Source organism: Petromyzon marinus, chromosome 1 (assembly GCF_048934315.1).
Source record: "Petromyzon marinus isolate PM22_M1 ecotype Great Lakes invasive population chromosome 1, UKy_Petmar_22M1.pri1.0, whole genome shotgun sequence".
NCBI lineage: Eukaryota > Metazoa > Chordata > Hyperoartia > Petromyzontiformes > Petromyzontidae > Petromyzon > Petromyzon marinus.
The window spans coordinates 31448361-31474041 of NC_133667.1; the positions used below are offsets into that span (position 1 = coordinate 31448361).

The 25681-nt window shown below is 45.4% G+C and overlaps 1 long non-coding RNA gene across 1 annotated transcript in view; it reads left to right on the forward strand.

Annotated features, from left to right (window-relative positions):
* LOC142924578 (uncharacterized) overlaps positions 1-13354 on the forward strand; it is a 40644-nt gene extending 27290 nt beyond the window's left edge. The window contains exons 3-4 of the long non-coding RNA XR_012941691.1: positions 5968-9617; positions 9953-13354. This is a non-coding gene — a long non-coding RNA (uncharacterized LOC142924578). The remainder of the gene's footprint in view (positions 1-5967; positions 9618-9952) is intronic.
* The last annotated feature ends 12327 nt before the right edge of the window (positions 13355-25681 follow it).

Here is a 25681-nt window from a genome sequence, read left to right on the forward strand (position 1 = left end):
TTTATGGAGGGACAGAGAGGCAGTCAGTCATAGCCAGAGGAGAAAAGGAAGGTCTGTAGCCTGCACTTGCACTGGGGCAGGGAGTCAACGGCACGGATCTCTGGGCAAATAACTGCCTTTTGTTTTTAGTTTATTGTCCTTGCGAAATACGTTCAACATACATACTACATACATACGAAGGGAGTTCCAGACTTTGGTGGTGGAAGAAAACGAGCGACCTTCCTCCCACTGAGCGAACTTTGACTTGGGGGGGGGGGGGGGGCTTCCACAAAAACAAAACCTTGGTTGGTTGTCAGAGTGGAGAGAGGCGGGGAGTAGAGTGAGTTGACAGGGAAAGAGGTAGGAAAACACACGAGGAAGAGTCGAGTGAGATGAGAGGGCTATGGAAGCCAGCGGTGTGTCAACGTGGCTCTTGAACCGCCATGCCACTTTTTTATGTTATTATATTTAAATAGGAGCCTGCTACCGAGCACAAACGGCGACGTGGGGGGGGGGGGGGGTACAGAAACTCTGCGGACATAAGTGCCGAACTCTGTGCTTCTGAATTTAGAGGAGGGGGGAGATTGGGCCCGGCTACTGTCCCACCGAGTGGGGACCGCGAGCGGGGTGTGTGTGTACTTTTACGTGGGAAGGGGAAGGTGAGGGAATAACTTAAGTAAACTATTAGAGGGAGCGGGGGGCGGGGGCAAGGGGGGAGAAGGATGATTTGGTTTTAAAATGCACGTGGGACTTGCGTGTCTGTGGCAGCGGATAGCGGTGCCGGGTCGCCGCTGTGGCCGGTGACTGCGTTGCTCTGAGCAGATCTTGCAGCGCGGTCCCCGTGCACATTCCCCCTGTCAAGACGGCATCACTTCAAACACCACGACCACCAGAATTCCAGGACATATTATATTGGGGGTTTTTCCCCCCTCTCTCTTCCCTTCTGTGACAAGGAGCCTCAAAAGAACAAACTTAGAAATCTGGATCTAATCGAGTGCCAAATTCAGTCAAGATTCTAGCCTCCTTCCCGATGCGCACACAAAAAGAACACGATGGATTTTTAGAAGATTATTGTACAGCGATGCTTAATCTTCCCTCTGATCCGAAGCCAAGCGCTGCAGCCGGTGCTGCCGACGTGACTGCACGCGCCCAACGCACGGCGCGCATCGCACAAGCGCGGGCGCACTTGTGCGATGCGCGTGGCGGCCAGTCCCATGTTTCAATCTGTGCTCCGCTGGCTGCTTCGGCCCCCGGCTCTCTATATTGGCCTTAATTCGAAGCATGTTTTGTTGGCATTTTGTGGGCTTATGTAGGATAGCAGCCAAGTCATGTTTATCCTAGCAGAACCAAGGTTACCGGCCAAGGGCCTTTATGAGACTAAGAGTTTTTTGCTGCAAGTAGAGCCATCGTTACCATGTCACAATCATGTCTTTGGTTTTAAATGATAATAGTAACGGTAGTAGTCACCACCATCACCGTCATTTTCGACCCTGATCAATACACTCTTTGGGGGGAAGGCCTCCTCGAGCTTTTGGCATCTCTCAATCTCTTATAACCCTGTGATGTAACTATCCACCCAGCACCTGCTCCATCTGTGTGGTGGACATATCCTCGGGCGTAGTCTCTCCCTTTGTTGCCACTGAGCAGTCAGTCTTGCCCACTGGCCATCATCAATCCTAGTGACACGTCCTGCCCAAGCCTAATAGCAGTAACGTAATCAAAGTCACGTACTAAAGTATCATACTATATCATATGAGGGTTGAGTGCTGAGTATTTCTGCCTATCCTATAGTTAAATGGTAAATAGTTATTATATCTCTATGGCAGATGTACTTCTATTTGTAAGCAAATAACTGCTCTACCCATCTGGTGGTATAGGGGTGTTGCCCATTTTAGCATTAGTGACAAATAGCAACTTTCCAGCCCTTTGTCTCTCCACGGTTGGATGCAAACCTCTCCACACTGTGTTGGTCTTGGGGGTCTGTTTGATCAGACTTTACCATGCTTGTGAGTACGGGCTGGTGGAGACGGGGGGAGGGGGGCAAGGCCGGTTCAGTTACTCTCAAACTCGCTACTGATTTAAACCATGGGCGAGAATAGAACTCAGGTCGCCAGACCCATAGGGTAGTATACCAACTACCGCGCCAACATTCGAATCAAATAATATCTGTATATCGTCCAGCAGTGGATTTCGAAATACCTACAGTGGCGTATAATATCAGCATGGCGGTAATACAAGTGATAATGGTGGCACAACACAAGCACAATAGTCGTTAGGATATTATTGTAATGCTGTACTTAATGGGATGATTATAATGCGGAAGCAGACAGCACGTTGATTGGTGATGAGACATTCAGAGATCACTCCTCGCCGAGCAAGACAAAATGAAATGCAAACTGGCACCTGTTTTTGTCACTTATTTCCCGGCGTTTGTGTAATATAGTGATGGCGCAGTGTAAAACAGGCGTCAAAAATAAGAGAGGCAGATGCAAGATAAACTATACCGAATTCAAGAGGGCTGTATATAAGAGACATGGGCCCATCGGCAGACGACATCTGCACAATGAATGTCAAATAGCATTTTTCTCTCCATACCTGATTGACACAAAAACAGCAAATAACACAATTAAAAAAAATATGTACACGAAAAAATAGCACACGCAATAAACACTAAAATGAATACGAAAAACAATGCATTATTTTTTTTAAAACACAGCAATTAACACAATTAACACAAATAAATAGATGTTTTTTTTCTCTCCAAGCCTGATTAACACACAAGCAGCTATTGTGTTGTGCATGCCTGCACAAAGTAGGAACGAAAACATAATTTGGCCAACTTTCCACTGCAGAAGTCGATGAATGCTCGTTGTTGCGTGTGTTCGCTGGTAAATGAAACCTCTATTGGCAATTGGAACTGTATGAACCACGAGGCAATTACAATCTTTCAAATACGTAGCTTCAAGTATAACTCGATAAATGGTTGATGACAAATACAGTTGTGCCTTCACTTTGCAAAAAATGTACACACTTGCAAACGTACGTTTGCAAAATGGTTAACGATAGCGTGTGGCATTTTCCCAGTTTTTTTTTTTGCATCAATTGGCAGCAGACGATTCTTCATGCCAGGAGAAAAATTGGACTGTGCCCGTCAAAACTTCAGCTTAGAGGACATGAGGACTTTTCCAGGGTAACGACCACTCTATTTTAATCTCACACCACGGTCAATGACTTCTCCATAGATTCCAGTCCTTCCATGTTTCCGTCTTTCACGCGGTTTTATCTGAAGCCTTTTTGTAAAATGAAACGAGTACCGGCCCGTTAGATATCTACAAGATCACGCACACCTATTCTTCTTGTAATGTTATCCGATCAACACCAACACCAACACGTGTAGGGCACCAACATTGTTTTTGATGGCCAGCCTTTTCTTCCCCGGAATCATCAGTTTCACACCTAAATTATAACCCTCTCTCTTTCTCTCCTCTTTCCCAGCAATATGGATCTTTGTTTGGGTTTTTTTCCCCTCCCTCCCCAATCGACATATCTCTTGTTTTGCACTTTCCTTGCCCAGGCCAATTATTTAATTATTTCTCTGGTCCGTGGTCCCTTGTCCCACCGCGTGACCCCCACACTCAATCCTGACCGTGTTCCCCCGCACGAACTCTACAGAAGTATAGCCAGCTGCTTTCATCATCATCGTCGTCGTCGTCATCCATGATTAATCCACTGCTGGATCTAGGCCTCCCCAAGTCATCGCCATTGTTCTGCGATGTAACAATTCCTCAGTTGACCTCCTCTCAGACACCAGCGGCTGTATACGCTTTTTAAAACGATTTGACTAAACAAGTCATTCGAAACTAGCTCCTAAAATTTGCAAACGACAGAAAATCATTATTGGAGGAACGCTACTGGAAGGCACAACAGGCCATGTTTATTTGGAGCAATTATTGGAAGTGTTCAAGTTCAAATTAATTTTGTTGAACCAGGTGAGAAATCCAGAGACCAGGATATCCTGCCGTCTCATTTATAAGAGTGATCTGAGTCACAACATATTACAAAAGCAAAATAAAACACACAAAACAAGGTACAGCAATTCAGTGTTGTAACATGATGACAATATTTAAATAAAAAGGATGAGCGAGAGCAGGTTAGCTTGCGTTTGTAAAATAGAATTTGAAAATGAAAAGCAGCATACCAATGTGCCAAAAGAAGTAGGTTTTCAACCTGTGCATATTGCATGCTACGATATAAAGATCACAAACGTGGTCTCTAACATAGAAGATAGAACAAATGCTGGTAATTACACTGAGAGGCAGAAGTTTAACACGCGGCTTAGAAAACAACCACAAATTAGTGACCTGATATTGAGCGCTTAAGAAAACTAAGGGCACGTGGGTAGGACGCATCGCTGGAACGAATGATGATCGACGGACAAGACTGGTGATGAAACAGCAGCCAATGGGGAGGACACACTCGAGAGAATGACTACTGCAGAGATGGAATGATGAGATCAGCTCATGTACAGGATTGAGATGGATGGTGCCTATCACAGGACCACCATGAAGCATGGTGGTGATGTTGCGAGGCCGTCATCCAGCAATGGATTGACCATGGCTGATCATGGTGAAGAGACGAGGGGTGCCGTGGTAGCGAGATGTCTCCCTTGCCTGATATGCAGGAAGTCATGGGTTCGATCCCGACCCAGACGAAGCTTCTTGTATATATTTGGAATTCGCCTGTTCTCTCTGCCCATAGCAGTGGCGTGGATTTTTCTCCGTGTCCTCCGTTTTTTACCTCCACATTTAGAAATATCCGTTTAGATTATAATTATTTGGCTGTTTCTATGAAAAGCCACTTCGGTAAGATATCATGTGTTGCCAGGTTGCCTCTGAAAAATAATTCATAGCTCAATGATCTTGAGTTTTGCAAAACACCTACACATTCCAATGAGTTTAAATAGATTGAAACAGACATTCAGTTGTGAACACGTGTTCTTAATAGCATCTGTTAGGAACCCAAAGCAGGTTCACGTGGGTATGGCAGGTAACAGAACTGGTTCCCCTCATGGAAGGGCTTGGAGGTTGGGGCAATGGCTCATTTCCAACTAGACAAAGATTGGGCAGGGATTTTATACAGGTGATGTAAATGGGGGGTGACAATGGCAACAGTGGAGCGGGAATGCAGCGATCCGTGCACTGTGCGATGAACTCGGCGACCAGAGCTCAATGCCAGTCTCGTGGCGATAATCAGTGGAGAGTGATATCTAAACCAGTTCTGGGATCCGACTTTCACGAACCCCCCCAATAGTCAAGCGAACCCCTACCCACCCACATGTAAAACTCAGCCTGAGGGGGAGGTCATTACCGAACAGTGGATTTGACTAAGAACTAAATAATTAATGTGGTTATTTAATTATTACGGTGAACTAGATTGTGTTGGCTATAACCAGGTATGTTTAGTATAAAATAGAATGAGTTTGTTTCGGCAGGGCAGATGGGAATGGTGAGAATAGAAATGACTTGCTCGCCCCCCCCCTACCCCCATATGGCTGGACCACACACAGGTGTTTGCTATAACATTTTGTTTCTTTGCATGTTCCGTTATCTCTTCAAGTCATTTGCCAAACGGTTCACGTATGCCTTTAAAACACAACTGTCATGCAGTCGTTCCCCCCCCCCCCCCCCCCCATAAAAACGGGTCCCTAATTCGCACGCAGTGGTCTCTATATGCAAATTACCATTGCAAAGATCTTTTTTATGACATTTCAGCCGACAGGATGCCACCACACATTATAGTAGAGGGCCGGGTGGTAGAGCTCAGACCTGATGCAAATTTGCTCGGACCCACACATGCAGTAAGTGAAATAAAAAAAAAATATATATGCAATTTGAATTATATTTTTTGTTGCAAATAAGGAGGCAGGATGTCTTTGTAAATGGGATTATATATATTTCTCTCTCTCTCTCCTTTTTCCTTTCCCTTTAGGGCTGCAGTAATTGCAACTTCTGTCAGATGGGACTCCACGGGGAGAAGTGCTTCCAGAGAGCAGGCTGCGCCTGGCGTAATGAGGGGCGCCTGATTGATGCCACGCTGGGTGTGAACAGCCCTGGCGAGTGGGCGGGCGTGCGGGCGTGCGGGCGTGTGTGTGTGTGTGCGCCGCTTGTTGTCGCGCGCGTACGCACGCCTGTGCATGCGTACGCGTTGCCCATGCACGTTTTCGGCCAAGTTAACGTAGCGCGTGGGAGGTGCGGTTAGCGCGCTGCGTTACGAAACCCGGCGACCCAAGTTCGATTCCCGCTCACGGCCAACACCAGTGACGATTATTTTAACCGATATTGGGCCTCCCCTAGGTCGACTCAGCCTCACACAGCACATGGTGCAGTGTATAAAAACATTGCCACTGGGGAGACAAAGGTGGTCGGGCGTGGTGCTCGCCACCCCCCCCCCCCCCGCCCCTAGTGTGCCGTGTAGGCCGTCATAGGTGCTCGCTAACAGCACTTGCATCAATAGTCTGTTGAGCTTCTACGGGGGATCTTTGTCTTTGTTTTGTGCGTACGTCTGCTGACGGGGTTATGAGAGGGTCATCAGGGCCTAGGCAATGCGTTTATTAGCCACGACACGCAAGCGGCTGTTTTTAGAATCTGGTCGCAGGTTTTTCTTTGCAAGAGTGAACTTTTCCGCGTGTTGTTCTTCTCTTGAGGATGACGCACGGGAACTGTGGGGTTCACTGAAGCATGGTCATTGATCACGAAAGGTGTTATTTTGCTTTGCGTTGCTTTCTCGTTGGCCATTCTGTACTGCTGCAATATTTGCAAACCACACTCCACAAAGTTAACTCGATTTTTGTATTTAAAGATAAATACATCAATGTAACCTTGCTACTGCACTTCATTTGTGTATTTTTTAAAAAATGGTAATCAAATAATATGATGAAGAATGTGCATTGCCATTCTTATTTAGGGTTTAATTTGACTGAGCATCGAGTTATTATTAATTATTCGTCAGAATAAAAAAATATGGGAAGTGACAAGCACAGAACATTGAATATGAGACATTAACCAAGGCCTATAAGGGACCCAATTACCCACACTGTATACTTATTAGGACTTAACGGATTCAAATTATCGTCTCGAAATTCAAAGGTGGCTTTCGAGCATCATCACACGTGACTTTGGCCACAAGTTCTCTCGTGCATCTGCCTTCACAAAGAGATTCCAAATCGAGCCCAAAGCTGCAAACCTTATATTTGATGTTTAAAATCGCTCCACAGCCCTCCCCTCAGTTTTTATCTGTATATCCACTTCCTTTTGAATGCAATTTTTGCCTCTTTTATTTGCCATCTACTATGGCCAATCATTCTTTTCATGCTTTCTCCTTATATATTTTTTGGCCCCCATTCAGATACAGAAAACAAATCTTCCTTCCAATTTTCTCTTTCATTTCAAGCAATATTTCCGACTGTTGTAAAATTGTTGAGAGGTATTGAGGTTTTTTTCCTCATGCTTCTGACTGTAACAGGGTGGCACTTGTGGCAAATTGGGTTTTAAAATGTTCTTCTTCCATCACCATGCAGACTATTCGCTCTCCACAATATACACAACTATCGCAATTTGCAATATCTTTTTAAAATGCCCACTGTGAAGCTTATTTCTCAATGTGGACAACAATGCACACACACAAATACTATGCATACATTTAGTGTGGGCTTAAAGGACTCTGACCACAACCATAGAAATAAGTCATTGTTGTGCCTTTCTATTCCCTACAAAGTATACAGCGGGTGTGTGTTTGCATGTTCTAAGTTTCTTTTGCAAGCTGGCTAATTCATTGGCATGGTCAAAAAGCACCATGGGATATTTTATTGTATTGTGGGACAAAGCACTTTGTGTGTGCATTTGGTTTAAATGGCCCTACCTTGCTGATGAGAAGCTGTCAAATTAAAACTGGTCTAGAGTTGCCTTGTTTCAAAATAATCCAAGAGCAGATTGTTCGCAAGGCCTGGTAGTATGTGGATAGACTGTTATTTCGTTGGGCAGGACCATTCAGTTAGGACATCGGATGACAGATGGACAAAATTAACAACAGAATGGAGGACGATGGAGGTAAGAGGAAAGAGATGTAGACCGAAAATGAGATGGTGGTATGAGATTAGAAGCTTTGGAGGAGCGGATTGGATGGAGGTAGTAAGAGATTGTGAAGGAGGAAAATGCATTGGGGGAGGCCTTGTCCCAGAAGTGAGATGTTTCCAGTGACGAAAGGAGATATAAAAGAACACTTTCATATTGGCGAGGCAAACCTCCTCGTTGATGTGTTTGTATTGCACGTATTTGCATTTTCCTCGTTGCATCCCAGGATCGTGAGAGATGGCGGCGGCTAGACGAGGTGTTCACCCAGCAGCGGATTTGACCATGGGTGATCGTGATGTCGATTTGAATTTCCCACTCTCTGGCAGTCTCACTCAAACGGTGTAAAACAGAGAGCTTGCAATCCATTCTAGATTTGAAGTTTTCGTGACTGCAAGGATCCATACTCTTTGGTTCTTTCGGTAAAGTCACGTAGGTAAAGAAAATACAAAGAGCCAAAGAGCTTGCGACCCCACAGTTGTGTTTATCGCCCACTGCTGCTGAATGAAATTCTTAACTTGTACGAGCGAACGTGAATCGGAGAGGACCACTGCTGCACAGAACTCTGTGAATCGCAATCTTTATTTATCCTGGAGGAATCCGATGAGCTATGAAGCTCTTTTTCACAGATGTCTAGTAGTTCACGGATGTTCACAGTAGGTGTGACCAGTCCAGTGGTAGTGTGGCCGGTCGCGGGAACACAATTCGGGCAGGCGATTGCGGTGGAGGCGGTGGCGGTAGTGGCGGGCGAGGCATGATTAATTCGTTAAGAGCCTTGCTGGACTGAGCTGCATTTTCTTATCGCGTGTCCGCACGCGTGCGGCTCAAATAAGGCAGGCTCGCACGTTGGTGGGCGGTGGGGGGGGGTCGTGAGCCGTGGAAAGGAGGTGAGGAGAGGGCGGCGGTGTAAGGGGGGGGGATGGAAAGAAGGGCTCCGTGCGGATGTTGTGGGAGCGAAGGGTTCCCGCAGGGGATCACCCTCAACCCCCCACCCCCGGCCGCAACAACGAACGAAGCCGGCGGCCGCTAACGCTTCTAATGCCGCGGAAGCTGCGCGGGAATGCGGAAGTAACTTTTCATCAGAATTTAATGATGATCTCATCGACAGTTAACCTCGCAAAGTCGCCGTCTGTGCAAGGGGCTGTAAAAAAAAATCGGGTCCTGTTCGACTGAAACTCAACTCGATTGCCATCTCCGAGATAAAAAAAAACACGGGCAGACGTTGCATGCATATTACGTATGTAGATTGTTTTTAAGGTTTAGAATTTTCTACTGAAGCCACTAATTAGTTAGCCAAATAATTATACGGTTACATAATGCTCCGAACCACTGTGCGATTTAAATGAGGGGGGGAGGGGGGGAAACATGTTGAAACACAAAACATTAAGTGCTGCTTGAGATTTGTTCGACTTAATTCCTTTGAGGACCAGGGAACAGCTCACAGGTTTCTTGCTGCCCCTGACTGTGGCTTGAACGCACTGAAACATCCGTGTCATCAGTGGATTCATTGGGGTGAGGCATTGCTACAACACTTTAAATGTGCACCCCCCCCCCCTCCTCAACATTAATCAATAGAAAACATAGTTAATGAGCATTTAAATTAGCATATTTGTCAATCAAATCAATTAACAATGACAGCTGGCGGCATAATTGTTTTGTACGTGGTTGCGCGCTGCGCCGGGCCGTTACGTCGGCGTGTCTCATTAGGGCGCCCTACTTTGCTCTTTCATTTTAATTTCTAATGATCGAATCGATGAGAATTGCATTGTTGATGTCATAAATTAAGCCATTGACATTCGGCGATTCTTCTTTGCGGCGTAACCCATAATAGCCGTGGTGCTCCTCAGTGCTCTGGGACGAGAGGGTGACGTCTTCACTTCGGAACATCGTCTCCACACTTGCGGCACAGGAAGCTTCATCACCTGCCTGACCTCACGGAGCCTTCCGATCCCAAACGCCCTGCAGCCATGAAGCTGTTCCGTGCACGGGATGCAGCTGTGGGACAATTAAATTGGAATGTGCCTCTTTGTAAAAAAAAAAGGCGTTATCGGGGATATGTGCCCACCACGGTGCCACTCCTCGGTTAAGGTGCTCGGTTGAATGGTGGGGTGGGGAGAAAGGGAGGTCTTTCAATAAGTCAGCAACACATACATCTCTTAGAAATACCAGACAAGAATATCGTATTTAATGACGAAAAGGGACCATTTCTGCGTCACTTGCTAACCGAAAGCCAATAAACGTGTCTATATATCCTAAAAAAATAACAATTTACAGGCCTGTGTTAATCCACCGCTGGATGTTTGTATGTATGTTGAATTTCCTTTGCGCCGTACGTAGCCAACCTTCCTAATCGGAGTTGCGGGGGAAATACAAACTAAACACAAACAACAATTTTAAATGAATGAGTTTTAATTATAGATTTAAAAGTCCAGGATGACGGCCTCCCCATGCAGTGTTAGTCATTGGAGTTGTAATAACCATATTCACCATTATGGTTAATGGTAGGGGGGGGGGGAGGGTTGATGAAGGATCGAAGCCCAGGACTGGTCCAGGTATCACACGCAGCTTTTATGTTCGTCGTGGGCTGTAGAGCCTTGGCGTTTACAGAATGGCTGGGGCAGTAACGCTAATGTAGATGTAATTAAAACATTATAAATTACCGTAACGATGTACCGATGTACCTACAGTTACACCTCCAACCCCTCCGTTGGTTTTATTAGTCTGGTCCCTCCAACGCTTTGTACACACATGTGCACCTACGCTAATATCACTATTTAACCTCTGCTATCACTGGTAAAAAAAACCCACACTCCACCACAGTGAGGGTTTACACCTCTGCACAGCTAATGTTCTGTAATTGATAACACGATGGCAAACATTCTAAATGTGACTACAATGCACAGCGCTGAGTTGTGAGCGTCTGCCCGCTGACTTGTGTACACATTGTGCCACTGTAGTAATTTGTGATAACTAGCACTCATTAATGCGACTGGGAAAACAAATCCCAATGTAGAACCTTGCTGAAAAAGTCTTAAGAATTGGTGAGGTATTCCTGGACAAGCAAAGCGCATTATTATTATGTGGGGGTAGTGGTGGCACAGTGGTTAGAACACTGCCCTTTGAACCTGAAAACTCAAGTAAATTCCTGACCGTAGTCAACAGCAGAGGTGAGCGATATCTGAACAGGTCTGGGCCTACCCTTCAGCATGGTGACATAATTATGGTCAAACAAACCCCCACGACTAAAACGTCATTTATCCACGAGTGGATTTACAAAGGGATGTACATTGTAAACATTTTTATTATCATTACACAGCATCATAGTGTTTAACAAATAGACAAGCAATACTACAGGTGAATATAACATTCTTATTCTTTGGGTATTTCGGTAATGTCAAGTAGATAGGTTCAAAGAAAATAACAGATAGACTACGACGTTTCGCCTGCAACATATTCTTGTTATAATGTGTATACTTACACATTATCTGTGCAGTGGTTATTTTACAGTCAAGTATGACTGCCTTATACTCTTGCAGATCATGGGTTCAATTCTGGGGTTCAACTGCCCGAAACTAAATCAGGTCCTCAAGTGTAATGGGTTTTTGATATCAGCTCTGTCAGCAATTGCAGCAAAAAAAACTATTGGATTATATTTTGTTCTGCATTTAATTTTGCTAAAATCCAGCCGTGAGAACAAGGAATATCAGTTTTACTTTCACGAGACGGAATATTAATCTCTTCAGCAGGATGGGCGGAAAAGTGCTGCCTTCTATAATCACTTGAAGTGATCTCGAGCATAGCTCTGTGATATCTGCTTCAGTGGGCCATTCTCGAATACAAAGGATCGCATTGGCTCTGAGAAATTTCAATTGAGTATCCATTTATGACACGATGCCAAGAGCACAATTGAAGGAAACATTGGGGGGAAAAACAATAATTCCCAATTCATCCACACAGACTGTCGGGGGCATTTGCTGTCAGCGATAAACTATTAAGGCTGGCATGGCATAGCGCATGAGACGGTGGTGAGGCCAGCACTTAGCTCGGCTACCTTTGTCCCCCCCAGCGTTAATGTTTACAAACTGCTGCAGGTTTTAATTTTGGGCTCAGTCAACCTTGGGGGAAAGGGAAGCCCAGAATCGGTTCTGATATCACTAGCCGCTGATGTTATCCGTGGCTAGGAATCGAATAAATGTCGCCGGGTTTGTCGTGCGGCGCAATTACACAGCGCCACGAAGACAAGAAAAAAACACGCGCACCATCACAAAAGGTTCTCCCCGACACACGCGCCGCGCACACATACACACACACGCACCGCGCACATACACGCACACACACCGCGCACATACACGCACACACACACGCGCACATACACGCACACGCACCGCGCACATACACGCACAGACACGCGCACATACACGCACACGCACATATACACGCACACGCACAGACACGCGCACACACAGACACGCGCACATACCCATACACGCACACGCACCGCGCACATACCGCACCGCGCACATACACGCACACGCACAGACACGCGCACATACACGCACAGACACGCGCACGCACCGCGCACATACACGCACACGCACCGCGCACATACATGCACACGCACAGACACGCGCACATACACGCACACACACCGCGCACATACACGCACACACACCGCGCACATACACGCACACACGCAGACACACGCACATACACGCACACGTACAGACACGAGCACAGACACGCGCACATACACGCACACGCACAGACACGCGCACACACACGCACACGCACAGACACACGCACACATACGCACACGCAACGCGCACCGCGCACATACACGCACACGCACAGACGCGCACACACCATGATGCTCGTGTCTGCCCACACAGAGCACAGCACAATTCAGCACATGGAGAGAAACCATCCCATGAGGCTTGTGGGACCAAGTAAATCCAAATCAAAACTTCACATTTTCAGTGCCTAATAAATACTTTATAAGGGACGAAGGAATGAAAGTATCTCCCCGTGGGGGGAGAGAGAAACGGAAAAAAAATATCGCCCAGCATACACGAGCCTTCCTGGCTGCTAGGCAAGTGCACCTCTCTCACAAGCAATTACCGAGCTAATCAAGCTTGTCACAACAACAGTTAATTGGATGAGCTTATTCGTTTTATGGATGTGGTAGCGGCAATAAATCCCCTAACCGCTTGCCCTAATGAAATTCGGCGTTACCGTTATGCGCAAACTTAATGCAAATTAAAAGGGGGGGGGGGGGGGGATGGGGGCGTTTGAGACCGGAGCAATGTTTGACTGGGCCGAAGCGAAGGTTATGGAGATATAAATATTATACTCCCACTACAAGCGATATTTTTTTTGTCCATAAATAAAATGGGCGATACTTTTTAATCGCACAGGGCAGCCCTTTACTGATTTGCAAGGCTTGCTTTGATAATAGTTCTGCTTGGGAATGTTGGCCATATTCCTTACGGAGTATACCATATTTTTGTTCATGTATTGGCATCAATAGCTTTGGAGACGACGACACCATGCATAATAAAGTATTAAAGCTTTCGTGATTGCATAAAATTACTCATTGGTTTTTTCGGTAAAGTCACGTATGTAGAAATACAATAAAATTATATTAAAACAAAAAACAATCACGACGTTTCGATCACAACGCAAGCGATCTTCATCAGGTGTCAAGAACAAATCACGGAGGTAAATACAACAAAAAGATGAGAGACGAGAATTCAACAAACCTGAAAAAACATTATGTGAAGCACATCCAGTCAGGCCAACAACACAGTTAGACACTTCCTGGCGGACCACGAATTTCAGAAGAGTGTTAAATTTCGTGTTCAACCTTTGGACTGCACATACCAGCATAGATAGAATGAAAAATACGAGGTACACGGTCAGTATAAATATATATACAAGTCCACCAAGAGGTAAGGAGGGAGGAAAGACGGACGGAGGCAGAGAGAGAGAGAGGGGGTGCTGGAGGGATGAACAGAAGCTTAAATAGGAAATAAGGTTGTAGGGGGGGAGGAGCCAGAGCGAGAGCGGCAGCTCAAACACGCACATCTTACACAAACAAAACGGCAGCTCAAAAAAGGACCACCTCTTGTAAATACAAAACGGCAGCTCAAAATAGGACCACCTCTTGTAAATACAAAACGGCAGCTCAAAAAAGGGCACATCTTACACATAATTACGACGGTAACTTCCCCGTAGAAGTGTGATAATGAAGTATTAAAGCTTTCGTGACTGCTTAAAATTACTCATTGGTTTTCTCGGTAAAGTCACGTATGTAGAAATACAATAAAATTATATTAAAACAAAAAACAATCACGACGTTTCGATCACAACGCAAGCGATCTTCATCAGCTGTCAAGAACAAATCACGGAGGTAAATACAACAAAAAGATGAGAGACGAGAATTCAACAAACCTGAAAAAACATTATGTGAAGCACATCCAGTCAGGCCAACAACACAGTTAGACACTTCCTGGCGGACCACGAATTTCAGAAGAGTGTTAAATTTCGTGTTCAACCTTTGGATTGCACATACCAGCATAGATAGAATGAAAAATACGAGGTACACGGTCAGTAGAACTATATATATACAAGTCCACCAAGAGGTAAGGAGGGAGGAAAAACGGACAGGGAGGCAGAGAGAGAGGGAGGGTGCCGGAGAGATGAACAGAAGCTTAATAGGAAATAAGGTTGGAGGGGGGAGGGGCCAGAGCGAGAGCGGCAGCTCAAACACGCACATCTTACACATACAAAACGGCAGCTCAAAAAAGGACCACTTCTTGGCTGGATGTGCTTCACGTAATGTTTTTTCAGGTTTGTTGAATTGTTGTCTCTCATCTTTTTGTTGTATTTACCTCCGTGATTTGTTCTTGACACCTGATGAAGATCGCTTGCGTTGTGATCGTAACGTCGTGATTGTTTTTTGTTTTAATATAATTTTATTGTATTTCTACATACGTTACTTTACCGAAAAAACAATGAGTAATTGTATGCAGTCACGAAAGCTTCAATACTTTATTATCACACTTCTATGGGGAAGTTGCCATTGTAATTACGTGTAAGATGTGCCCTTTTTTGAGCTGCCGTTTTGTATTTACAAGAGATGGTCATTTTTTGAGCTGCCGTTTTGTATTTACAAGAGGTGGTCCTTTTTTGAGCTGCCGTTTTGTATGTGTAAGATGTGCGTGTTTGAGCTGCCGCTCTCACTCTGGCCCCTCCCCCCCTCCAACCTTATTTCCTATTTAAGCTTCTGTTCATCCCTCCGGCACCCCCCTCTCTCTCTCTGCCTCCCTGTCCGTCTTTCCTCCCTCCTTACCTCTTGGTGGACTTGTATATATATTTCTACTGACCGTGTACCTCGTATTTTTCATTCTATGCTGGTATGTGCAATCCAAAGGTTGAACACGAAATTTAACACTCTTCTGAAATTCGTGGTCCGCCAGGAAGTGTCTGTGTTGTTGGCCTGACTGGATGTGCTTTACATAATGTTTTTTCAGGTTTGTTGAATTCTCGTCTCTCATCTTTTTGTTGTATTTACCTCCGTGATTTGTTCTTGACACCTGATGAAGATTGCTTGCGTTGTGATCGAAACGTCGTGATTGTTTTTTGTTTTAATATAATTTTATTGTATTTCTACATACGTGACTTTACCGAAAAAAACAATGAGTGACACCCTGCATGTTTTGTTTAGTGTGGGAAGAATCAGGAGCACTCTGAGAAAACCCATGCGTGAGAAGAAAACACACACACACACACTCTACAGTTTGTTAGAAACCTACTTTCTGTACTGCCGCATAAAGACAGACATCAATGTAGTCGCTCGGCAGGTTGGTATCTCACACGCAAGATGGCCCCATCTCGATTCGATTTCCCTAACCATACCCCAACAATACATATCCAAAAGCTAGTTATGGTTAATGGGCAGAATTATATGGCATAAGAGCGTATGGGTGGAGTGGTGGAACAGTGGTTTGCGCGGGGTGTTATGAACCCAGCGATCCGAGTTCAATTCCCGACGACGGCTTGCATCCGTGGCGAATAATATATGAACTCACCTAATCCTGGATTCTCCTTCTGCCTCACCAAGCTGCACCGACCAGCATGGGGAAATATGGTCAAAATAACCCCCATGAGCGACATTGCATGTGGAGGGCCTTACTCCAGAAATGATTTGAAAAAGAACAATGTTTGCAGAATGATAACTTCATGGTTATACACGTATTACTGTTATTCTTAATTACCGTGCCTACGTTTCTGTGCATGCCATGTCTTCTATTTGCTTCATCAAAATGTGGCGGGGGCCTATTTCCATAAATTTCCTCACGATGCCATTGTAATCGCAATGGACAAATGCGCGTGTGCGTGGACGACGCGTGTGTTTAATGTGGTGTCATCGCAGCTAACGCACATCGTGCAGTATGCAATTACGTGTGCTTTACCATAGCGATCGCTGCGTGTGACGCGGATGGGACACGCATCTTGAGTGCACCGGGGGAAGAGGGGCTGGAGGGTCGGGGGGGGGGGCATATCGTCCCAAGGGGGGCAGCATGATCAGGAATGGGAGAGCAGGCTTTTTACCCCCACCCCCCCCCCCACCCCCGTTTAATTCCATTTATAGAGGCCTCGTCCATTGTCATTCATTATTGAATTTCACCATTTAGAGTCAATGCAATCAGTCTGCAGTATTCAGAGTCAAAGCCAACATTAATAGCAGAGGTGGCCACTGAACCTACCAATACCTGTTGTGCATGCCAGCAAAGCTACAATGCGGCAGTTCTCTTACAGGACAGATACGTCACGGCACAGAGGGCATAGAGAAAATTGTCACATTCCGAACGTGAACCAGGTCTCGTTTCCCATACCTACTGCAAGATAAATTCCGAACGCGGCACAATGCATTCCAGGTTACAGCACAGGTGCAAGATTAAGCAGTGACACGAGAGAGTCATGTTTTTTTGTGCTAACGTAATCCCTTTGAGGCATGTTTATCCGATTTGAAGCGACTGTCTTTTGTTATATATATAAAAAAAATGGTAAAAGCAGATGGAACCCTCCCACCACCAAAAAAAAACATGTACAATTATCTCTTATCTTGAGCTGTCCGATGCGAGTTTCACATTCTGGTTAATAAAACAAAAAATTGTGGCCAGGTGCTTCATTATAGCACTCTTGTGACATCACTGAGATATCACTCCCATACATTTGACCAAATTAATGCAATGATTGCAGTGATATAGCTAGTCCTATGATAGAGCACCTGACCATGATTTTAAAACATTTGTGTTCCAATGAATATCCAACCCATGTTCCACAGCCCATTACAAAAACACACTAGCTACTTATCTGCAACATAAGAGGCGTTTTTTTATCTCTCTTTGCATCATTTCTTCAATTAGAATTTGAAAAAGACAGTCATTTACAGCTCTTCTTTTACATCCACGCCTACACGAAGTGCTGCCCATACCTTACCGGTCAGGGAGGTTGGACTGGTGCGAGTCCACAGAAGTGGGAGGAGCTGCGGTTGGGCAGGAAATGGTTCAGAAATCTTTGACCCCCATCATTTGGCTTATCAGCCCTGGCTTCCCACAGCGAGCTTCCCACTATGATTGCACAAATTGGTGTCAGGTGAGTGGAAGGTGTCCGATTGGAGGGTCAAGTGAGTGTCATGCAATTGTCACGTCGCCCTGTCCATAGGACAGGCATTGCCCACTGATATGTGACACGAGGTGGTGGTGGCATACACTCCTTCCCTACCACACGTGACATGCCAATCGACTGCAAGCGACTGTGGCGTACTCATTATGTGCAGCTGGGTGGGCAGAGGCAGGAGTATTAAAAAAAATAAACTTACCCCATTGTTTCAACTGCCGCACCGGGAAATTGAACCAGCGGCGTCTGGAGGTCAAGTCCAGTGTGCGAACCATTACAACCGCTGCAGCGTCCGGGTTTACGTAAGAGTATACATACGTGATGGCACATGTATTCGTTTATAGTGGCACACAATGCATATTTATAAACGTAAACGCCGTGCTTTAGCGCCACGCTCGACTGCCCTCCATGTCAGAACATAACCGGTGGCTTTTGTATGTAATTTTTTTTAGCAATCCATGCACAAACACGTGCACATTTTATTTATTTGCTCGTTGTGTGTTGCGTCTCTTTCTCTCTCTCTCCCTCCCTCCCACGATTCAGCTCGCGAACAAACCCCTCCCTTGACCATAGAAGTCGGCGCTGGGACCCACGGCAGATGATTTGCGCCAGCGTACGCCACACATCCCCCCCCCTCCCTGGCATCCCCCCCCCCCCCCGCAGGACAAACACGCAGGCGGCACAATTAGCGCCTGCCTTATTACACTCATTAATTTAACATGCAGAGCTGCTCATGCATGTTTAAAAAGCTAATTAGCAACGCCTAATGATCCCTCATTACATTGTTATTAATTACCAAAACGGTCAGGCAGTTGCAAGAGATGGGGGGGGGGACACGGAGCAGGTTTGGTGGGGGGAGAAGGCATTAATGTATTTGTAATGGTTTGTACAACTAGCTCTCAGAAATTGCATTTGCGCTAAGGCAATTAGGCCTTTCCCTACATCTGCTTTGTGAGCTATTGCGACGCTGCAGTGTGGGACAGAGGTGCTGTTTTGGTTTGGAAGGTGCCACTGTGGCAGTGACGAAAACAAGAGCGGCAGTGTTGGGTTTATATTTTATTTTATCGTGAATGGTTTAGAGCCAATTTCTGTGGTCCGTCGACGTAGCGAAAGGGTTTTTTTTTTCAAGTGACCTGTGCATGTTGGTTTGGGGTAAGTTTCCCTTCACGGCTGATTATTCCGGTGCTCCACCTAATTGGATACCAATTGTCTCAGGTCCGATAAGAGTAGGCAAGGATCATGCGATAATGGACCATTGCCGAGCTTGCAGCCCAAGCGAGGTCGGCTCTATCCTAGTGCTCGTCATGCTATTTCATACATGCGCTGCGTGCATGTGTGTGTCTGGGGTACGGTGTATGTGGTCCGTGTATTTGGTTTATATCGTGTAATGTGCAATCAATCTGTATATGGGCCGTGTCCCGCTAAAAGGGTTGAGAGATGGATTTGCGAGCAAATGAGCTTGGCTGGGATTTGGCACGTAATACACCGGTCAGAGTCGGACGACGAACGACTTTTTGTCGAGGATTTATTTTGAACGACACGAAACCCCGGGCAGATTATTTTAAATGACATTTTCTGCCGCTGTTTTTGATTAAAACGGGGTCAAGCCAAGCTGGAGCCCATTTACGTATTATTTATGGACGCAGCCGCCCCTCCCCTCTTTGCCAAGAATCTGGTGGGGGCTTTATGGAAATTCATTTTTGCCCAGAGAGGGGGCCGAATGGGTTTCTAATTACATTTGGGCCACAGCGGCGAAGTCAATTACTTTAACCCTTTGGCACTCGCAACGCGATCTCAAATGGATGTGGCTTCAATAATTCAGCAAGCGCAGACAGATTTCCCTAAGATGTGTGCCCATGCGGTGGCCAACGGCTGTGATAACGAAGCTATGGATGAAGAAGACGGCGGCTACGAGATTGTTGCTTTTGTGAATTCGTAACGCCGAGCCATGCGGAAGATGGGAGGCACTGGAATAAGCGGGACGAAGGAGAGGGATTATTTTGCCAGTGTGATTGTTCCTCGAAATGATCTCGTTTCAGCACGATCCCCTGGTCACATTGAACACGTGGCACATCATTATTGAATGTATGAAGTGAGAATTTGACTGGGTAAATAAAAATGGTGTCACCGGGATGAAACGCCCTCCAGCTGCTATCACAGCCTGTCATGTTGTTCAAGGTTTATTTAGAAACTAATTTCAGAATGCTGGTCAGCACCGGCTGAAAATAATGCACCTCTGTTTCCATAAGCAAACGCTGCTTAAAAATGACAAATATATAACAAGCCCATCCTCTCTGCTCGGGTTAAAACATACACACAGTGAGGGAAAAAAGTATTTGATCCCCTGCTGATTTTGTACGTTTGCCCACTGACAAAGAAATGATCAGTCTATAATTTTAAAGGTAGGTTTATTTGAACAGTGAGAGACAGAATAACAACAAAAAAATCCAGAAATACGCATGTCAAAAATGTTATAAGTTGATTAGCATTTTAATGAGGGAAATAAGTATCTGACCCCCCATCAATCAGAAAAAAATTCTGGCTCCCAGGTGTCTTTTATACAAGTAACGAGCTGAGATTAGGAGCACTCTTAAAGGGAGTGCTCCGAATTTCATCTTGTTACCAGTATAAAAGACACCTGTCCACAGAAGCAATCAATCAGATTCCAAACTCTCCACCATGGCCAAGACCAAAGAGCTTTCCAAGGATGTCAGGGACAAGATTGTAGACCTACACAAGGCTGGAATGGGCTACAAAACCATTGCGAAGCAGCTTGGTGAGAAGGTGACAATAGTTGGTGCGATTATTCGCAAATGGAAGAAACACAAAAGAACTGTCAATCTCCCTCGGCCTGGGGCTCCATGCAAGATCTCACCCCGTGCAATGATCATGACAACGGTGAGGAATCAGCCCAGAACTACACGGGAGGATCTTGTCAATGATCTCAAGGCAGCTGGGACCATAGTCACCAAGAAAACAATTGGTAACACACTACGCCGTGAAGGACTGAAATCCTGCAGTGCCCGCAAGGTCCCCCTGCTCAAAAAAGCACATATACATGACCGTCTGAAGTTTGCCAATGAACATCTGAATGATTCAGAGGACAACTGAGTGAAAGTGTTGTGGTCAAATGAGACCAAAATGGAGCTCTTTGGCATCAACTCAACTCGCCGTGTTTGGAGGAGGAGGAATGCTGCCTATGACCCCAAGAATACCATCCCCACCGTCAAACATGGAGGTGGAAACATTATGCTTTGGGGGTGTTTTTCTGCTAAGGGGACAGGACAACTTCACCGCATCAAAGGGACGATGGACGGGGCCATGTACCGTCAAATCTTGGGTGAGAACCTCCTTCCCTTAGCCAAGGCATTGAAAATGGGTCGTAGATGGATATTCCAGCATGACAATGACCCAAAACACACGGCCAAGGCAACAAAGGAGTGGCTCTAGAAGAAGCACATTAAGGTCCTGGAGTGGCCTAGCCAGTCTCCAGACCTTAATCCCATAGAAAATCTGTGGAGGGAGCTGAAGGTTCGAGTTGCAAAACGTCAGCCTCGAAACCTTAATGACTTGGAGAAGATCTGCAAAGAGGAGTGGGACAAAATTCCTCCTGAGATGTGCGCAAACCTGGTGGCCAACTACAAGAAACGTCTGACCTCTGTGATTGCCAACAAGGGTTTTGCCACCAAGTACTAAGTCATGTTTTGCAGAGGGGTCAAATAATTATTTCCCTCATTAAAATGCAAATCAATTTATAACATTTTTGACATGCGTTTTTCTGGATTTTTGTTGTTGTTATTCTGTCTCTCACTGTTCAAATAAGCCTACCATTACAATTATAGACTGATCATTTCTTTGTCAGTGGGCAAACGCACAAAATCAGCAGGGGATCAAATACTTTTTTTCCCTCACTGTACGTGACTTTTATTTGGATCTGCTCAGTGCAAGTTGACATCGACGACATACTTTTGTTTGGGTCATAAAAGTCCAATGTTATTAAAGAAACGTTTATATGCAATACTGTGTTAGTCGAGTGCGTGTATTCAGTCAGGAGGGATTCCCTTTTGCTCACATATCAAAAGGCAGGAACCTAATCACGAAAGCATTCTCGTTATACGCACCAACGTGTAAGCAGTGTTTTTGGCATGACGACAATGCCTGCTCAAGGTGACCAGGAATTTCTGTCCATCATAAGCAGCGGCAAGAACATTCATGCTCAATACATTTTGGGACCTGGTTATTATGCCTTAATTATATATGCGTTTTTTTGTGCAATTAAAAACAAACCGAAAAACTAAAGAGGGAACGTAAACATACGACGCAAGGGAAATGTAAATAGAACAAGAAAGCAAACAGATGCCAGTGCCATTCCAGGCACGGATAGCCCCTGGGCATGTGCCACAGCAAACAGTAAATGCACGCAGACCGAGCGGCGGTGCTGAATTATTTAAACGCTGCCCTCAATGAAGCCACGTTTACCCGACAGGGTGGCACCCATCCCCCACCATCGAGTCAGAGCCGTCAGCGTCCCGAATGCACTCGCCACCCGTGCACAGCTCAAGGTTATCGGAGCCACGGTGCCACGATGAAAGATAAAACTAAACTTTTTTTTTTACAAGGTGAGGCCCACTAAGCTATATAGCTCTTTTCCGGAAGCGACCTGGCCACAAATGATAGCTCAACGAAGTTCCTTATCGCGTGCATATTTATAGCAGCCAAATACTCTAAAGCCACGTTTCTATATGTGGAGGGGAAAATCGGAGGACCCGGAGAAAAATCCACGTCACCATGGGGAGAACATGCAAACTCGAAATATACAGGCGTCAGGATCTAGATCGAACCCACGACCTCCTGCATACCAGGCGAGGTAGTTAACATTTCATCACTGCGGCATCCATATTGTACGGACGACGCGCATAAATGATCAAAATGCACGACGAGGTGAAACAACTTCAGCATTTATTTTTTGAATGCATAATTTCATTATGGAGCCAAAAAGCTAAAAGGATATCAAGTAATGCGGGGTTTTTTTCCCCCCGAAGCCAATGGCATCACCGTTGCAGAATGTGGAATGAGTCGGAATGGGCCATCAGCGTTGATGATTTACACCTATGTCGTGGTGTGTTTCCTTGCTGTGTATCAAATGTAATGACAATAGCGTTTATGCGCTGTTATTTTTTGTGTATGGTGGAATTTTAATTGTTCACGAATCTCTTATTAATAATAAAAAAACCCCAGTGGTTTCCTGCTCAAACTCGCAAAGGCAGTGCTTAACTTCTGGTTACAGCCTTAAGCCAGTGGTGATAATGCCACTTTCCCATGGCAAGGACAAGTCTATACATAGTGATCATCATCATGGCTGCAGCAGAGGAATGACAAGCAGTCATCTCTCGTGATCTCGCGATGTACTCGAAAGCCCAACCGCTGTTAATGTCCCGCAAAGTGGTACTCATTTGATCAGCCCCAGAGGGATGAACGGCCCTAGTTGCCCACTAAACATGATTTGAACTTGCAACCTTCCGGCCGGGAGCCACCGTGCACTCTAACCGCTATACCACCCGGCCTGATCTTGTTAATTAAGACACAAAAAACCGGCACACGTAATCAATGCTTGGTTCTACTTGCCAGAAAGTGTCAGCAAGAGCCCCAGCTCCCATTTTCCGTGACCTATCGAGCTCCAAACCCCATCACAGAGAGCCACCCGTGCCCTCCCCAGCTGCAGCCCTCTCCCTCCATCCGCAAACCCTCCCCCTCCCTTCCTGTCTACCACTGCTCCAGACAGCCCGTGTGAAATTGGCGTCGGGCTGTGTGTGTGCAGGGGGGGGGGGGGGGTACAGAGCGTGGCAGTTTGCTTTTTAGCTGTGCTACATCCCCACGATGTCAATTAACGGGGATAAATGGGCTGCTGGTCGATAGAGCGGCTCTGAGCACTGACCCCCCAGGGGAACATCGGCTGACCGGCCCTACCCCGACCACGGAACGCCTGGCCCTCCGCCTGCCACTCCCCCCGAATTCCCCAAGAGTATTTCATGCAAACTGGCCTCCCGGCAGGAATCAATCTGTTGTTTCGGATGTTGATAGGGCTTGGTCAGTTAAGTGGGGTGTGGGGCTGTTAGAATGCGACCACAGGGGGCTCCTGGCTTTATGGTTGTTGTGCTGGAGAGGGGAGGGGAATGGAGGGAATTGGTGAGCGTGGGGAGATGGGGGGGGGTCTGCATAGAAGGTAATGAATTATTACTGAAATTGCTTCTCCCTTCCTTTGTGTGTTCTCATAACTGAATGGCCCCTACTTCCATCCCCACACGGCCCCCAAATCCGCCCCAAGAACCACATCTCCTCCAACACCGTGTTGTCACTTTTGAGCTGTTGGCATTTCAGTGAAGAACGAAGCAAAGTGGGGGGCCCCCACTGTTTGGTTACAAACGCTAGACCACTCACATTATCCATCAAACATTCGGAATGCCTAAAAAAAAACCTCGTGGCATGCTTCCCAAGGCTTTGCAAGAGTTTGTTTTGAGGCTGTGTGTGCGCAGGTATGTCAGAGAGAACATAACATCTGTAAAATAATTCACTTAATTTTTTTTTTTGGGGGGGGGGATCATAGGAGTGCATGCCCTGAATGTCACAGCGATTTGATTTTAGACAATTAACGGGTTTGCTTATGCTAATCGCATTCTGGTTAATAAGCATGCGGGGCATCTATCCTCTGTGGTTTTAATTTGACTGATTTACTCATTTTGTATGTGCTAATTGCAGCTAATTAATGATAAATAAGGTGATGTGGTCATTCAATAACAAATTGACTGAACAATCTGCTCTAAAGTAGCGTGAAAAACCTAACCTCCTTTTTAAATGCTCAGTGCACAACTAATTTATGAACATTAGAGGCGTCCAACATGTATACCAAGGTGAAATTTACAACCATCCGAACAAAAATAACATAAAGACACATTACAACTAATAAAATCTTAATTGTTATTTCAAATGCCAGCGCAAATTAGGAATTACTGTTACCAATTAAAATTACGGATAATTATTTGACAGCAATAACAATAAACCATTTTAAATCCTCAAGCCTTACGCAGAATAACACATGCCTATTACACATTTACATTTCGTGTCATTTGCATATAATTACGGCTAATTAATGACAATTACGGGAATGCATGTTTCTACACGACATTGCACGTTGGTGATACCGCAGTTATGGAATAACAAGGCCAATGCAGGTGTATAATTCAGAGGGTGCCACGGTGGCAAGATGTTAAGTACCTTTCCTGGTATACAGGGGAGGGCGTGGGTTCTATCCGGGACCCTAACGCCTGTATATTTGTAATTTGCATGTTAGCACCGTGGTCGTGTGGATTTTTCTCTAAATCCTCCGGTGTCTCTCTCCACATTTAGAATCAACGTGCGTTTAGAGTTTTTGGCAGCTATAAACATGCACACGATAAGTCACTTCGTTGAGCTATCATTTGTGGCCACGCCACTTTTGAATAAGAGCTATATAGCTCAGTGGGCCTTACCTGGTAAAAAAAATACTTTATATAGCAATAGGTTTTTACCCTTTTATCTGCCACAAAAATTGACACCTTTATACAAAAGGCGTCTTCTGGTCCAACACCAGTGGAGACTGGGCTCTAAGAAAAGCCGTCTCGGGTGTGGACCAATCAAATTCAAGGACAGTGCATATTATCAGAGTTGTCTTTCTTGTTTGCATTTTGACTACTTGTGTTGTGGTTATTGCAAACATGATCCCTTGTATAAAGGTGTCAGTTTTTGTGCCAGATAAAAGGGTAAAAACCTATTTCTATATCTTGTTACTGGCAAAGGAGGTCTCATAATGTAATATACTTTATATAGTTTTTAGTATTCGATATGGCGATGCAAAT